This window comes from Hetaerina americana, unplaced genomic scaffold (genome assembly GCF_022747635.1).
Source record: "Hetaerina americana unplaced genomic scaffold, ioHetAmer1.1.p SCAF_13, whole genome shotgun sequence".
In the NCBI taxonomy this organism is placed as follows: Eukaryota; Metazoa; Arthropoda; class Insecta; order Odonata; family Calopterygidae; genus Hetaerina; species Hetaerina americana.
The window spans coordinates 11,550,097-11,566,293 of NW_027286403.1; the positions used below are offsets into that span (position 1 = coordinate 11,550,097).

The 16,197-nt window shown below is 36.3% G+C and overlaps 1 protein-coding gene across 2 annotated transcripts in view; it reads right to left on the reverse strand.

Moving 5' to 3' along the window:
• Positions 1 to 16,197, reverse strand: part of LOC139686085 (follistatin-related protein 5-like) — a 1,155,593-nt gene that overhangs the window by 817,471 nt on the left and 321,925 nt on the right. For both annotated transcript variants that reach the window (XM_071583246.1, XM_071583245.1), the window contains exon 2: positions 4,100 to 4,143. The gene's annotated coding sequence lies outside the window, so the exon portion shown is untranslated. The remainder of the gene's footprint in view (positions 1 to 4,099; positions 4,144 to 16,197) is intronic.

Here is a 16,197-nt window from a genome sequence, read left to right on the forward strand (position 1 = left end):
AAATATTACGCTCGCACTACAAGGCGAGCAAGAACAAAAATAAACCCTAGCATACACGCAAGGGACACTAGAATACCCATACTTCCCGGATTTCAATTGAATGCTCCAATCCATCCGAATTAATGCCACTCCTACGCCGTCAGTAGATTAATAAAAAGGCACAGATTCACAGAATGATTCACACGTTTTCGGTCCCCCATGAGGGTTTAATTATGCTAAGAATCACTAAACCCATTACTCCCTGATTAAGCATAAGCCATCAAGAATTTGAGTAGTTTGAGTTGATCTGCATTGCGGACTTCGAATTCGCCCAAAAGCGGGCTACCAAAATACTTTTCTCTCTGAAATAAATTCAAAAAGGATGTGTAACTCTTTCAACTGCAGTGAAGTAACCTACATTTCATTCAAAAAATTCATTCGCATAATCTTAATCGTACAAAATGTCCTTATATAATGTTAAAAATAGGAGGATAAATGAATGAAGTAGACGTAATCCTGACATTTATGTTTTCTAAAAATTATCAATCACCCTTTCGTTGAAAACGATTGCCAATCAAATTTCTAGCTCATGCCAAAGCGAGCATGGTAAGTTAATTATTTTAAAAAAGTATATATGTTTTACGGAGAAAAATTTTAGACACGCAAATGCTTTCTCGTTTATTTAGTTAAAGAGAGGTCTTAATCTCAACTGCTGTAATCACGCAAGGAATGGTTCACAAAGTAATTGCAGTTTTTTGTCCTGGGGCTGTCTGCCTGGGGATCATGAAATGAGGAAGAAAGCGGAACGACCACAAGCACCCTCTGAGGACGAAACGGGGAACCACTGTCCATGCATATCCTCTTAGGGAAAAGCATACCGCGAGGCAGACTACTTTGAGATCGCGGCAAAGCCGTACGGTCTTAAGGTCATTCCAGTATTTAGACGGCAGTCAAGGGGAAAAGCACAAGGGAACGCAATTATGTCAGACGGTGGTGGGGGAGGGGGTGGACTGGCTGAGGAGGAGAAAAACGAAGGGAGGGGCCTAAGTATCTTGCATTTACTGTAAATCGGTCAACACTTCCAGAAAGCTCTCATAAAATGTCTCCAGGATTATCACAAGATGGTGTATTCGACATTTCATTCAAATGGGTTTTAGGAGATAATTTCAAATAAGACAAACATCCATATGTACGTATATGTATGTATTATAAATGTATATATAAAAAAATACAAGATGTATATATTGTATATATAACATATATATATATATATATATATATTGAATTTGAAAATCAATATACACGTATATATATATATATACACAATATATATACATATATTTTTATGTATATATATATAAAATAGTTTTAGGAGATAATTTCAAATAAGAGACACACATACATATATACGTACATGCATATATTATACATTTATATATAAAAAATTCAAGATATATATATTGTATATAAGTCTCTCTCTCTCTGTGTATATATATATATATATATATATATATATATATATATATATATATATATATATATATATAATTGGTATTTTTGCATATATTAAATAATTCAATATTTAAAATACTTCTATCACTTCGAAACACACTCAACCTACTCGTAATTACTTATCGTATATGCATAATATATCAAAACGTCTAATTTCATTGAGAGATATGCTCCGGTACACAAATTTAAGTAAGCCAAGATACTAAGTGTATGTATAAATTATATGCAATCTCCAAATGCAGAAGGCATATCATGGAAAGGAAAGAGAAATAATTGACTTTTACAGAAGAATTAAAAATGTTTCCGCTCATAAACTGACATTTGCAATGTGCCATTATATAGAAAATCTAATTCTCAAAAGTTAGACAAATTTAAACTAACAAGCTACTCCCACATTCCAATGGTTGGATCCGCATCAGTGGTCAGATGATGACGGAAAGGTCAAATTTATATCATGATTTTTATCACAACTTCTGGTTAACTATATCCAATGAAAACATTAAGGCAACGCATATCGTTTGTATGCAAAATGAGTAATAAGCTAGATCTCTTGACAGAGATTTGTATTACTTTTTATTAAATGCTCGCCAGACACCAGGTGCGAATGATGACCCATCGGGTTGCGGGAAAAATAATAAATCGTTAATAATTAGTTCCTACTTTTTTAACAAAGGCCGGTATTATGGCTCATTTTTAATATCACTGTTGGGGTTTTTTATACCAGACAGGCATAAAAAGCGCGTTATGATATTTAGGGTCTTAATTACAGCTAAATACTGTTTGTTTAGTGGAACCTCCATTAAGGGCTAAAATAAAAGTCCAAGCAATATGGCCACATTTCGTTTTATGAAGTTTTAAAACTCAGTCAAACGACATGCATCAATTATAAATGAAGAATTTACAGGAATAGCATCTTTTTTATGCAATCGTTCTGGAATATTAAATTATAGAGGATAAATAACAATCCTAAGTCCCAGTGGTATATGTCAGTTAATTAATATTAATAGAGTATATAAATATGATTGAGTGCACGAAGCTATTGTTATGCACACAAACTGGGTTTACATGCGAAGTTTATTATGCAAATTTTATTTCTAGAAAATATTACAAAATTCCATTAGGGTTGGAGTAGGATGTCTTAAATCAAGATTATGAATGACTAGATACATTTGGTTTTCAATTATCATTTCCACATTGATTTGTGAAATTCATTGGTAATATGTAGAAACATAGAGGTAGGTGTCAAGCAAAATATAGCAGACGCCACTTCTACAATAAGAACTCAGTACTTTATGTACTTTGTATGAGTAGCAGCTGTGCATTATATACTTAAATAAGAGCATGTTATCATGCCTTTAAAATAGCGATGTCGCTCAAAAGTAAAAACTAATTACTTCAAAACCATAATCAAAAGTTTTAAATTTACATACATTTGTTCAGCAAGAGTGGTAGTTTATCAATCTAATGTACTTGTATTTCTTAGATATATGTATGCTATCGATATGTTATAACGTTACAAATCTGTTATCACCCAAACCACTGATATAGGATTTTGGATTTTACCGAAATTTTGGTATATTTGGATATTTTATCTAACTCCTTAAATATGTATAAAATCACCAAAATAAACAAGATTTTCGGTATAATGAGGTGTAATAAAATATGATCGATCTGATCACTGCTGACAACCAGCAGGTTAATTATTATAACTCCCCGGATACTATTCAATAGTTATTCAATTGTCGTAACACTACATCATTAATTTAACCGCCAGTTTATTTATCTAATAATTAGTTAACCTGTTAGCTAAAAAAGTAGTCATACCGGCTCTAGATGAAAAATTCAATAAATATCGTAAAAAAACAAATTGATATCGTGGAATAAAATTATACGATTTGGTATACGTCATATACTATCAACTACAGGATACTCTAGTAGGAAGGTAATTACCGAATGCTTGGCGAGCAATATATAGTTATAGTAGTATTACACAGAGTACGCACCCAATCAGTTTGCTATATAATCATTTTTCAGCTCATATACTACCTTTCTCCATATCACCAATGACACCTACTCTTTTCCTCCAACTACCAAACTTCCCTCTAACAGTCTTCGACATCCTTTTACCACACGATACATCCTGTATTAACTTTCCCTGCCCTCCTAGAAGCTCCCCTAACAGCACACTCTCTTATTATATCATGCATAACTATCGTTTATCTTTCCTTCCTTTCAATTGATTTTCTTCATTTTTCTGATTATTCGTATTTGAAAATAACCTCCACTTTAGCGTTAAAACCTCTCCTCATTTCTATGTTTTAGAGCCATAAAATTATTTCGATCCAATTTAGAACTAGCCTTTCCTTTGCTTCTCTGCTTAAAGATTCCTGTAATCCTGTATCTATCCTTGGAAAACTAATTACCTAAATGTATTCGCCTTCCATCCCATGCAGTGTGCTTTATTTCTTCTAACATAATCCCCAAATGAGTTACGTGTGAAATACTTGTATGCTCAAATTTTTCCAATCTTAATTTGAATTTAACCTTGCCTCTCTCTTACTGGAGAATCCCATTACTTTCTTTAATTTTTATAATCTTTCACACGTACCTTTCAGACTCTTTCTGCAATTCGCTCAGCAAGAACTGCAACCCCTGAAATTGGAAAAATTATAAAATTATTCAACTTTAAATTAAAATAACTTGGTATATTATTCGTTGATAAGTCACCAAACCAAAGTATAAGTAAAGTTCTTGTATTATGTAATGTTCAAATTGTATTCCTAGTTGAAGAGACGTAAGCCCTGCACTAATTTCAACATGTGCGTATTTGGAACACTTGGTAGTTAATTTGTGACAGAGTTAAGGCGAATACCTTGTGGAATTCCATTGTAATTAAGTAACACTAACACGCTGCGTTCCGGAGAATATATTTATTTTTAACTGGTTTCACTACACTGCAGGAAGGTGAAATCCTGATGATGCTATAGTGTAACAATCCAAGTCCACAATGAGTATATGCAGTGGAACGTAGTCTTTGCGTATTATTTTTAGTCATAAAGTAATTAAGGTAACAGTTAAAAAAAATTGTTGTCTCAGGCGTAACTTTATGGAATTTGCATAACATATTGAAATGTAATGAAATAATTGACTTTGTAATTCCACACACTTCATTTAAAAAAACACGACCCAGGTTTCGACGTTGAACGTCATCACCTGATGATGACGTTCAACGTCGAAACCTGGGTCGTGTTTTTTTTAAATAAAGTGTGTGGAATTACAAAGTCAATTATTTCATTACATTTCAAAAGGTAACAGTTATTCATCTGGAAGAGTTATCACCGCCACGAGGAGGGTTAGTAAACGTCTTAGCCTCGAAATGGAATTCTATGATCAAAATCACTAACTTATAGTTGATTGCCGGGCCAGCCACGACTTATTAACGTTAAATAAAGTTGCATTCATAAATATTATAGCTTTATTGTTGGTTGAAGTTCACGCCCCTCCACAGCTGTCACGAGATTATAAGGACCCTTACGAACCATAAAGCAGTATTAAGGGATCTGGATGTTGCGGTGGCTAACCTACTGGTTTACCATACCGAGCTTCCCGGGTTCGAATCCTGGAGACGCCAGATATTTTTCATAGGTATTCCGATCCCTACTAGAGGTGCTATGTGGATGGCACTTTCAGTGAGTACGCCGTCCGCCGGATGGAACGTTAAGCTGCGGACCCCTTGGAGCCTTTCGTTTAGAGTAGGCTAATGCCGACGCTGGGTTTCTCTCCACCCTTCATCCTTTCTTGTCCATCCCTAATGGCGCCAATGAGCTCAGCTGTCGGCCCCCTAATATTAATGCTAGCAGTATCACCGCCGATTTTTAACCTGATGTAGAGCAAGAAGTATGGTCTTATCATGAAATACTTTGGCAAAATATAAACCTTGAAATATTTGTTAGTAAAAGTTCGAAAAAAAGATTTGCAGAATGTGTCTTAATTTCATATTTTAAGTTTTACCTGTCTGGGAAATACTATTTCGACCATATCAATTTCTTTATGCTGGTCCTCAGTAATATTTCTCTCTATTATATTTGGATATTAGAAATTAGTTGAGATCTGGACGATATCATTGTTATGATTGATAACCATTGATGAAGGCAATTAGTGTGTTTTTGCTGGGTTATTAATAGACTATCAAATCCTATTCAATGACAACAAACATTACCAAGTTTAACCCAGCGTATTGGAATTAATCATACATTTTCCTTGCATTGGAAAATATATGCAATAAATCTATTTTGACAAATAGCAAACATTTTATCTACCTAGATGTCAGATATTTTTCATGTTGCTATACGGCAGAATCCTTTTTGTACATATATTCAAAGCGTGCAGAAAACATCACACCAGGAGACTCTCTAGTACTTCGAAATTTGTCTGTACTTCCTGTAAGTTAGTACCAAAAACATGATGAGAAAGTAACAAAGGATTTCAGTAGCTCGCAGGTTCATTTATACAGGGACTTCTTACCTTCTATTAACTTACCCTTGTATACATTTTTATCTCTTCCGGTTTGGAGAATGAGTTTTCTTTTTTGAGTTATCAAATTGAGTTGGGAGAATTTTAAGTGGGAAAATACTTTCTCCAAAAAATGAATACATAGGCCCCGAGATAGAGACATTCTCCCCAATTTATTTCACAAAACAAACACGGGTATTGATTTCATAGTTGCTTTTGCTATTAATATGGAGGGAATAAGAACAACGTCAACCCTGGAGTTACAGATATTATTAAAATGCATTAATCAATGATGAAACAAAAATAAGCGAATTTTCGGAAAAGAAAAAAATTCAGCATAGTTGAATTTGATAATGTCAGTGTTTCTTGACTACTTCCATCATGTTTTAAGTTACCTGAGGGGTAGACGACTGCTTAAATTACCTGTCTCGCCGGATCATATCTTCCGAGATTTCATAAACCGATAAATCGTGCAAAAATACCGTAATCAGCACAGAACTGCATTTTAATTTCACCCCGATCAATTTACAATAACATTAAATGAAATTTTTGCATTTTCTGAAACATGCTGTTGTTCGTAACTTGAATTAATGATTTTTGAAATCAGCAGTAGTGGCTTTCGTGCCAACTTTTATTTACTATCATTTTCCATAACTTTAAATGAACTTGCGAATGTTGTCGCACGCTTTTCATTTCCATTTCCCTACCCACACTTATAACGAATCCCAAAAATACTGAACGACTAAAATGGATTTTTGTAGAGTTGGAAAATTAATATTGAACCTTCCGATGCAAAAATTTAGAAAGAAAAGAAAAATGGATTTCCTTGGGTCGTCAGCTCCTGTCCACATTTTAACACCTCCCGACCATGTATTTTACTGCCACTGCAAAGTTAAAAACGTTTGCATAAAGGTACATCTCAAATAGCCCAGCTGACTACTGAAGCTTCCACAACATAGGATTCGTAATTCCAGCCAAAAATAATTTTAATTATTGATATTTTTTATTGAACGCATTCCGCGCATTAGTATAAACCATCTTTAGCGTGCTCTTCTATTTTACCATTACAGGGAAAAAGGAAACATTTTCAAAATAACACCTAAAACTAACAAATTGTTTCCCATTAGTTTTGGCAAAATTTACGATCAATCAACCAGCAATGAAAATATCACAATGTAGATAAACTTCCTCAAACTTCATGCTAATACCTTGGAAATTTGCCTTGGAAATATCATCGACTTGGAAACCTCCACCGAGCAGTAATAGCGAACACATCCTCCAGTACACAAAACCCTATAACAATACTAATCTCGACTTCACTAGTCTAACTACTAGCACTATTACTGGTCCAATACTTTGCAAAAGACCTAATAATATTCCGGCCAAGTCAATAAGCCTCTCTGTCATGCATTCCTGACTACGTAAATTGTGCATGGTCTGCTGCTAGAACGGCACTGTTTGTCATTGGTCTAGAGTATCCGAATATTCACGCTCGTCACCGATGACAATGGAGTGGAGATAATACAGCGTTGACTAATCATACAAAATTTAAGTAATTTAAGAACATTCGTCAAGAAAATCACCACTGCAATTTTGTGAAGAATTTTCCGGCGGAAAAGACAATTCAGCAGATGAAAAACACGGCAGGTGAGATTACAGCTGAGTGGAGGGCAGCAGGAAGTCATTGTTTTGATTTATAACTACGACTAATGATACGATGTCATACATCATTTATTGAAAATATCCGATTAATGACGACAGCGTTTGAGCGGAAGTGAAACGGAAGAGCGTTACAGCAGGAAATTACATAATTTGTGTGACATAATTGGCGATAATTATGTTAATCGTTTCATTGCATACGGAAAGGAAGAAAACATTACAATTGGAAGGAAATTTTTAAAAATTATTCCATCAATGAAAACAATATGCCATTTTGAACGAGAGAAACATTTGGACTGAGCGAGGATAATACTGAGGAAATGCACAAGTATAGAATTTTCAGCATTGGAAATATTATGAGACAACTTAGGTACCCTTATGGGAATAATGTGGAAGACCCATTATGGAGGAAATGTTAATCCTTGAATCCCCAGCTCAAGTTTTGAGGCATGCTGACTGCGATTTTTCTCATTCACCTATTTATCCTGCGGTGGGAGAATTGAGAATAAGCCTCGTGAGTAACCTCCCTCTGTGGGATGATATTACACTCCACTGAGGCTATTCGAACAAAAAAGTAACGTCGAAAGACTACACAATGACACGGCTCGTCTCGTAAACAGACGATCAGGGGACCATCATAGGGTACTACGAACCAATAAAACTCTCTTGTGAATTACTAAAACTTGGAAGCGAAGGCAGCACTTAATAGGTCACGCACATAATTACGGCTACACCCTTAATTGCCACCTCTAGCCACCCGCGCTTTACATGGCAACCGAAACATTTGGAGTACCTCCAGGTGAACGAACCCCAAAACCACGCCCAACCTTTTGTTTTTTTTTCACTCTGCCTCTTACGAGTAACGCACACGGCCTCGAATACTGCGAAAGAGCAGCCATTGACGAAAGATACCCAAACCGTAAAAAAAGAAGAGGAGAGAGGGAAAAGGAGTATGTCAAAATACTCTGGCCCCCCGGGACCTTAAAACATCTCCTCCCTTAAGGATGCGCCATGGCCCTTCCCTATCATTCGCCAATGTGAAGCCTCCCTTTTATGATCCTTCAAGGGGCGGCAGGGAAAGTGGTCGTTGCTAATAAATAAAATAAGAGCCCTCGGGTAGGCCCTGCGAGGGTGAGAGGTGGGTCGCAAGAGAGAGAATGTCAAAAGTTAGGAGATGTGGTGAGGGTTAGTGTGTGGAAGACAGAGCCACCCATTTGCAACTATGTACCACAAGCATGCGTCTCGAACACAAAACGCGTATGGCTAAATTTCTTCCCCAACCTGCATTTGCTTTCATCAAATATTGCCATATTTGGCCGGGCAATGTGTGTCCGTCACTCCCATCGCGAGAGTCGGTGTTCCATTTCACGCAAAGGCAAAATGTATCTGCGGTACCCATATCATTCAGAGGCTAAATTATCAAAAGGCTTCGACGCCATTACAACAATCAGTGAACGTTTTACAAATTGAACTCTTGCATAAAGAGCTCCTCTTTGCCGTAGTTTATGCCCTAAACCTCTTCTGCCTACTTCCAATCGGAAAAAAAACAAACCATATTTAACTTATCTTTCAACCGGTATCCTTAAAATACCTTTTCAATTAAATGAAAAACATCACGATTACGATCCGCTTCGAATTCAAATTCTATACTGGCATTGCCAAGTAGACACAAATATTTTGATTTAATAAAATTACTGCTCTTTTCTTCGATGACAACCGTCGAAACGTAGCGCTACTTTTTGAACTGCTGCAATCAATAAAATCTTGTAGAAAATCAGTGGATAACGATAACACGGTCATGAATGTAGTTGAATTGAGCGAAATGAACTCGCATTAAGTCTCCGTCATTGGCATTTGAGCTGTCGTTTGAAATTTTTTTTAAAAAATATGCCACACGTTTCAACATCCTTGCATCATTTAAAAATTTCAAAATACAATAATTTTGATTCACCCTTTTGAAATTGACGGGAGTGCGTTGCGAATCCAAATACGGTAAAATTACCCCATCTTATGATACCCTGAAAACGGATAATTGTATCATATATTTTGTTTCTAGGTAACAACAATACTTATTGCTAATAACCTCCCATTTGATTCTTTGTGAGCACAGGAATCAATTTGATTCGCAAGAGGATACTTTCGAATTTTGCCACCTCGTGCCCGAGACGCGAAAAATAGGGAGCTGACGTGGAGAGTACCTCACAGCGAAACGCTTCTTCGCTAAAACTTATACTGCAGCAGTTCGTGTCATTACATCAATCTGAATGACTTGTGACGATTTGTGGTAGAGCAGAGAAAATCAGATGGCGTGGCAGGATCCCAGGTGATACAAAGTTAAGGGGGGAACGACGCCTAGCTCTACGTCACGAGAAGATTGGTTAAAAGAGAGATCCTGTAAATTTGAGAGACAATTGTGGGCACTTTTTGGTGGAAATCAAATTAGTTGGCACACAAACCTCATTCCCTATGACTGTTTCGGCTTATAACCAAACATATTGGCTTCATATACGCAAGAAGTTTCGTAACTCAAGGGATTTAACGCGTCTGGATGTGGATTTTCAGACAGTTTTCCAAGCTAAGTTTTCGTTTTAAACCCGGAAACATTATTGTAAACATGAAAGTCGAAATAAACGACGTCGAAATAATGTATTGATTTATTTGAAATGAAAATCAATGTTTGTTTTCGTCGAGTCGTTACGCAGCAGCAGCGGTACGTGTTTTAACCCATTCGTCGCCGCGTGCAATGGCAGCAATGAAGGAGCTAGAGGAACAGCGTGTGTGCGTGAAATTTTGATTCAAACTTGGAAAAAGTGCGACGGAGACATTTGGAATGACTCAGCAAGTCTTTTTTAATGACGTTATGAGCCGAAGTCAGTGTTTTGAGCGGTACAGTTGTTTTAAATCGGGCAGAACCTCGACAGATGAAGATTCGCGAACGGGTCGACATCCACTTCGACAGACCCCGACCATGTTTAATTGGTTAACAATTTCGTAAGGAGAAATCGCCGTTTAACTGTTAGGGAGATAGCCGAGGAAGTGAACATTAGTTTTAGATCCTCTCAGACAATTTTACAGACATGTTAGGCATGACGCACGTCGTATTAAAATTTTTCACGCGGGTGCTGACTGATGAACAGAGACGGCGCTGATCGTGACCGAGTTATTCGCCACAACCGGAACTTCCATGATCCCGCAGCCACCCTACTCTCCATACGTGGCTCCATCAGACTTTTTATTGTTTCCAAAGTTAAAATCAACCTTGAAATGGCGCCGATTCGACTCTATTGCGGACATTAAAACTAATTGTACGGTGGACCTGAAGAAGAACCCTAAGATGGCTAACCAGGCAGGGTTTGAGAGCTGGAAGAAACGTTGACAAAGGCGTGTCGGCAGCCAAGGCATGTACTTTGAGGGCGACAAGTTTGATTAAGCTATATCCGTTGAAATAAACAAGTTATAAAATCATTCCTGTCTTTTTTTGATCACAAATTGTATGGAAGTGTACTCACCAGATGAAACATTTTCTCCGGGAGGCAAAAATATTTTTTTTTAAAGTTGCGAAATTTGTGAAATTTTTATGAAAGGAACATTAGGCATTTCCACTGAAGGGATTTCTGTAGAAACGAAAATTTATGTGTTTCCTTCTTTTGATCAATGCAGCAGATTGCAACATGTGACGCCTGATCGAAGATCCCCTACACCTGAAAATACCTTTGGCACGCCTCAAGTGAATTCCATATCGGTCAAATGCTTAACAATAATTTCTTCTATTTTCATTATTTACCGTGAACTTCATTCTTTCCTTTCACACTTTTAGCATATACCATGAGGAAGTGTTAACTCGAGAAGATTAAACGGATTTTTGCATTTCCGTGTTTCCTTTTGCTAATTGATAAGTTACGGCTTCCATTAAACTGTCCCATGGCCCCTTTAAGCCACCCTTCAGTCTCTCCGTTCATAATTCCTCGATTGAAGCCCTTAATCTTATCATTATAACCAACTGGTACCTTTTATGCCATTTATTCCCTTTCATTAAGCGCCTTTTTACTTTTCAAGCTTTATTTATTTATTTTATCATTCCCTCGGCTACTTCGTGAACTTCGATATTTTATTCTAACCTGCTCAAACTTTCCCAACTTCTCCTTTGGTTACAAGCGTATCGTTTGCATAAAAGGAGATTAAAATAGGATTTTGGCATGGAAAAAGTAATGTTTGAGACAGCATTTTGCACGAATGCAGCCTTTTCAAGTAACAGCGCTAAACAATGGTTTGATGGAAAACCAACGACCGAGAAGTGCTTTTAAGGTAATGAAAAATCAAACTGATTTTTGTTGTGATAATAAATAATTTCATGTACTTCAAAATTTTAAAAATGTAGAATATTATACATCAAACTAATTGGAAAATATAATAAACTGAAAACCAATTTTCGACTGACACGAGAGAATCATTTTTCATGAAAACTTTTCGAATTCTTAGTCAACCCTGGTGGGATACATTACAATAGACATATTGTTGCACCGGAATTGAAATGTTTTCACATAATGTAAAAGTAAATAATAATAGACAATCTATAAAATAATAGGCCATTACATTAATAATATTTAGTGATTGACTCTACATAATAATTTGGTTCATATTATGCTTACCTTTAGAAACCTATAGTGATTTATAATTTCACTCTATTCGTAAATCACTAATATTTAATGAATCAGCTCTAAATATTTTACCAAAACTTCTAAAGCGACAGTAATTACAATGGAAATCACCTACCGATTATAGAGAGGCGAAATTGCGCACTAGTGGTAGTAATCAAGCGATACTTGAATTTTTCCCCCTCGCACTGGTTCATATATTACTGCATTAGAAGTAGTAAATTCCGTGAAAAATATCGGATGATAAACTTCTCAGATAACTTTAAATTATTTGATGTGTAAAACAAATTAAATCAAGAGTTTCATTATATTTGCGTCAAAACAAACCATGTTGCCAAATGAGAGAACATACGAACATATGATCACGATAAAGTAACCGTATTTTTTGCAGTCCTTGATAATATGTTTACCTCAACAATAATTACATTTTTGGAATAGTAGAAATATTTTAATTGGTGCACTAGTAGTTTTAGATTACTGGACGTCGTAAGGAATAATTGAAAGAAAAGTGAAAGAGTCGTAAACATACATTATACATCCTCAACTGGCATTCATAAATTCATGACTTTTAATTCAAACCTAAGCAAAATGTATGCTTTTAAACGCAATTATGCCTCCATTATGCCTCCCATAGGTAAATAAATAGTTTCGTAACTCAAAGAGAAAGAAACTGTAAAGAAATTCTAATTGGATACTGTGGAAGTTCTTTTACAATAATCAACGTGGATAGCATTAAATTGGCTATAGTTAGAAAAATACTAAATCTAGGTATGTATTAAGGAGGCTAATTCATGCTTCATATAATAGGTCTATAGTACTGTAATTCCAATGGTAGCCTGAATATGACTATAAAGATGCATTAAGCTTTCATCTTTTCATAAACCTTGGGATGAGTTCAGATAGCTTATATCTCTACTTCATTCTTTAATGATAATATATAGGAAACTAAAATAACTAGAATAAAAGCTCCCAGTCTTCACGTTAATTTACACGGAGGACGACAAGAAGAATCGAGTACAACTATGAGGATAAGATGAGCCTGAGTTGGCCATTTATTTACTTCCGTGTTTTTCTATTCTGTGTTTATGGAAATTATTTTTACAAATTAAAAAAATAGAGTAGCAATTTCACCAACGGTAATTTTTCAAATAATTCTAATTATCTGTTGAGTTTCTCGTGTAAACCTTCGGTTAGCGATAAATGAAAAAAATTGTAAATTACCACCTTAACGGCAGCATGTTGCATATTTTAAAATCATATTTTCCGTTTAATCGAGAGATATTAGGGATCTTCTATGCTAAAGTGATACACTTTTTTTCTACTTTGAAACCACCTACCAACAGAAACTCACAATGTTACGACTGCTATAATTGTGACACAGTTCTGACATATTGTGCGAATTATTTCTATCTCAACAAATAAACATCGGCATTTAGTGAATCCCTGACTAGTCTTCACAACAGATTTTTGCTACGTTAATGATCACCGACGCACATATTTACTTCGCAAAATATCGCCGCATATCCACGTGAGGGCTACTCGGTCCACTGACATGTCCTTCGTTTCGATTCTGAAAATCAGTCCGACCAGGGAAGGCGATGACTCTCATCGGATGGCAGCGGAAGCCTTGACATCTTGTCGCAGATGGTCATATGAAGCAGACATATACCTCAGAGAATACCTCAGGGAACACCTTTCCCGATAGCATATTCTCTCCAACCCAAAGAGGCAGATATTTATAGCCGGCGCCCGCCGAGGGCAAGATTTTTATGGTGCTTCGGCTTTGGAAGCCATCGAGCGTCTCAACATGGTACAAGTTGATTCATTAACTCCAAGCACGACATCCATAGCGGAGGATCCCACGAAGTAGGGTCGAATATCGCTGCAGAAATTCGGACTTGCGACCTTTGGATACTCTGGCGATCACGTTGGTTGTCTCCATTGATATTTCGTCGTAAAGATTAATTTAGCAGATAATTAAAACATAAAATAGTCACAACTCTCTTTAAATAATGTCTATAGCATGAAATATTCATTAGAGTAATTATTTGGGGAAACCAATTCAATGAATCAGGCCACCCAGATAAAAAAAGAGAAATAGATGAACGAATACGAAATGACACAAGGATGTTTTGAAATGCAAAGGATTCAAAGGAGTATGTAAAAATGGTAGATTTATGTAGACTTTTTTCCCAGGTTGGTATACGATATCAAAGAAATAGGTTTTAACACGCAATCCAAACATTTCAAAGAGAACCTTTTCATTTCTCCTTTATTTGTCAACATTTCTTACAATAAACTTAATTCATCCCATTATAATGGTCTCAATGGTTTGACAGCCACTAGCGCACGTAAACGTGGTAGGTCACAAGTAATGACAGGCATGTTGCCCAAACGAATTAGTAGATTAGACAAGAGTACGTCCTAACACCATTTCAGTGATAGACGAATAAATCATGAAGGGATTTCGGTGTTCTTTCGCTTCCTCTAAGGAAAGAGATTAAATTTTACGAAATGCGAGAATGTTTTGTGTTATCCGTGCCTTACTTTCAGGGAGTAAATATATCAAATATTGTCCAAAATAACATCCAATGTAGAGATCTGGACAAGTTTATCTAGACTACTACCGACATAAAATATTCCCTGGTGATTCCTTCTCGTCGTAATTACTATCCATACTGGTTCACGATGGCATATGGCCTCGGTGGTCGCGTGACTCAAAGAACAATTACCTAGACACTTAAATCTCCCAACACGAGCAAGTATTTGGAGTTTCTGACTATGCGAGACCTTTGAGTCCATAACTTAGAGTCAATGAGTTGATTAATACTAAGATATTCCATCGTCCTTAAAAGGATACTCAAGCGAAAATATTGATGTGAGTTTATTCGTAATTTCGGAGAACATTTTCAATATATAATATTTCCTACCAACGAAAGTGTAAATTCTAGCATCTTGAGCATAATTCAGAGACGCTCAAATCCTAGATAAGTTATTCCGATGCTGAAATTCCTTCTTCTCACCTCAGTAAGCACTGATTCATCAGCAGTAGTAAACTCTCCTTAGTTGGAAAGCTTATGAGTTGCATATTGTCCTTTTTGATTTCCCAAATAAAACCGTATCTACTTTCTAATTATTTCATTCCGATAAAAGCATTATTGTTAAGTAACATAATTAAAACTCATTTTGTTTTGAACCGTGATTTTTCGTAAATCTTCCTACGCATAAAATTCATTGAATTAAAATATATAAATCAAATTCAGGTTAAGGACCCAGTTCTTTAACCTCGCCGCTCATGGTATCCCATTAAGTGTCCATCCCCAAAAAATCCCAAAGGTTTGATGCTGCCGAGGCTGTCCAGAGTACCTACATGCATGCGATCTTGCAATCAGCAACCAAACGCTCTCGTCAATGGGCTACCACAGCAATGTGATGAATCCTTAGCCGGCATCAAAACTAATGGTATCTGTAAAGCAGGAGTTAAGTACAAAGGGTAGTAATAAAAAAGTTCATCATCAAAACATCTTCAGGTCTAATCTTTTAGTACAGTATGCCCATGGCATTGATCGCCAGCGGATGGGAGTAAATAACACCTTTGAAAATGACCAACAACAGCTAGCACATTTGACCTTGTCACAATAGCCGCCAAACAACTATATTGATGATCGTGGAACACTCGTATTGAATGTTCACAGTCAATGAACTTTGATGGTTTAATAAATAAATAAACTTGACGCTCGTGAAAAACCAATTCGACAGCGCCACGAACAGCTCGTTTAGAAGCCGCACACAAGACCAATAATTCCCCGCTGTAAGCATTGGGAGAAGCCCTTAGGAGCCTTTCACAACTTTAAGGTCGGCGAGACCCCGGATACTTGCC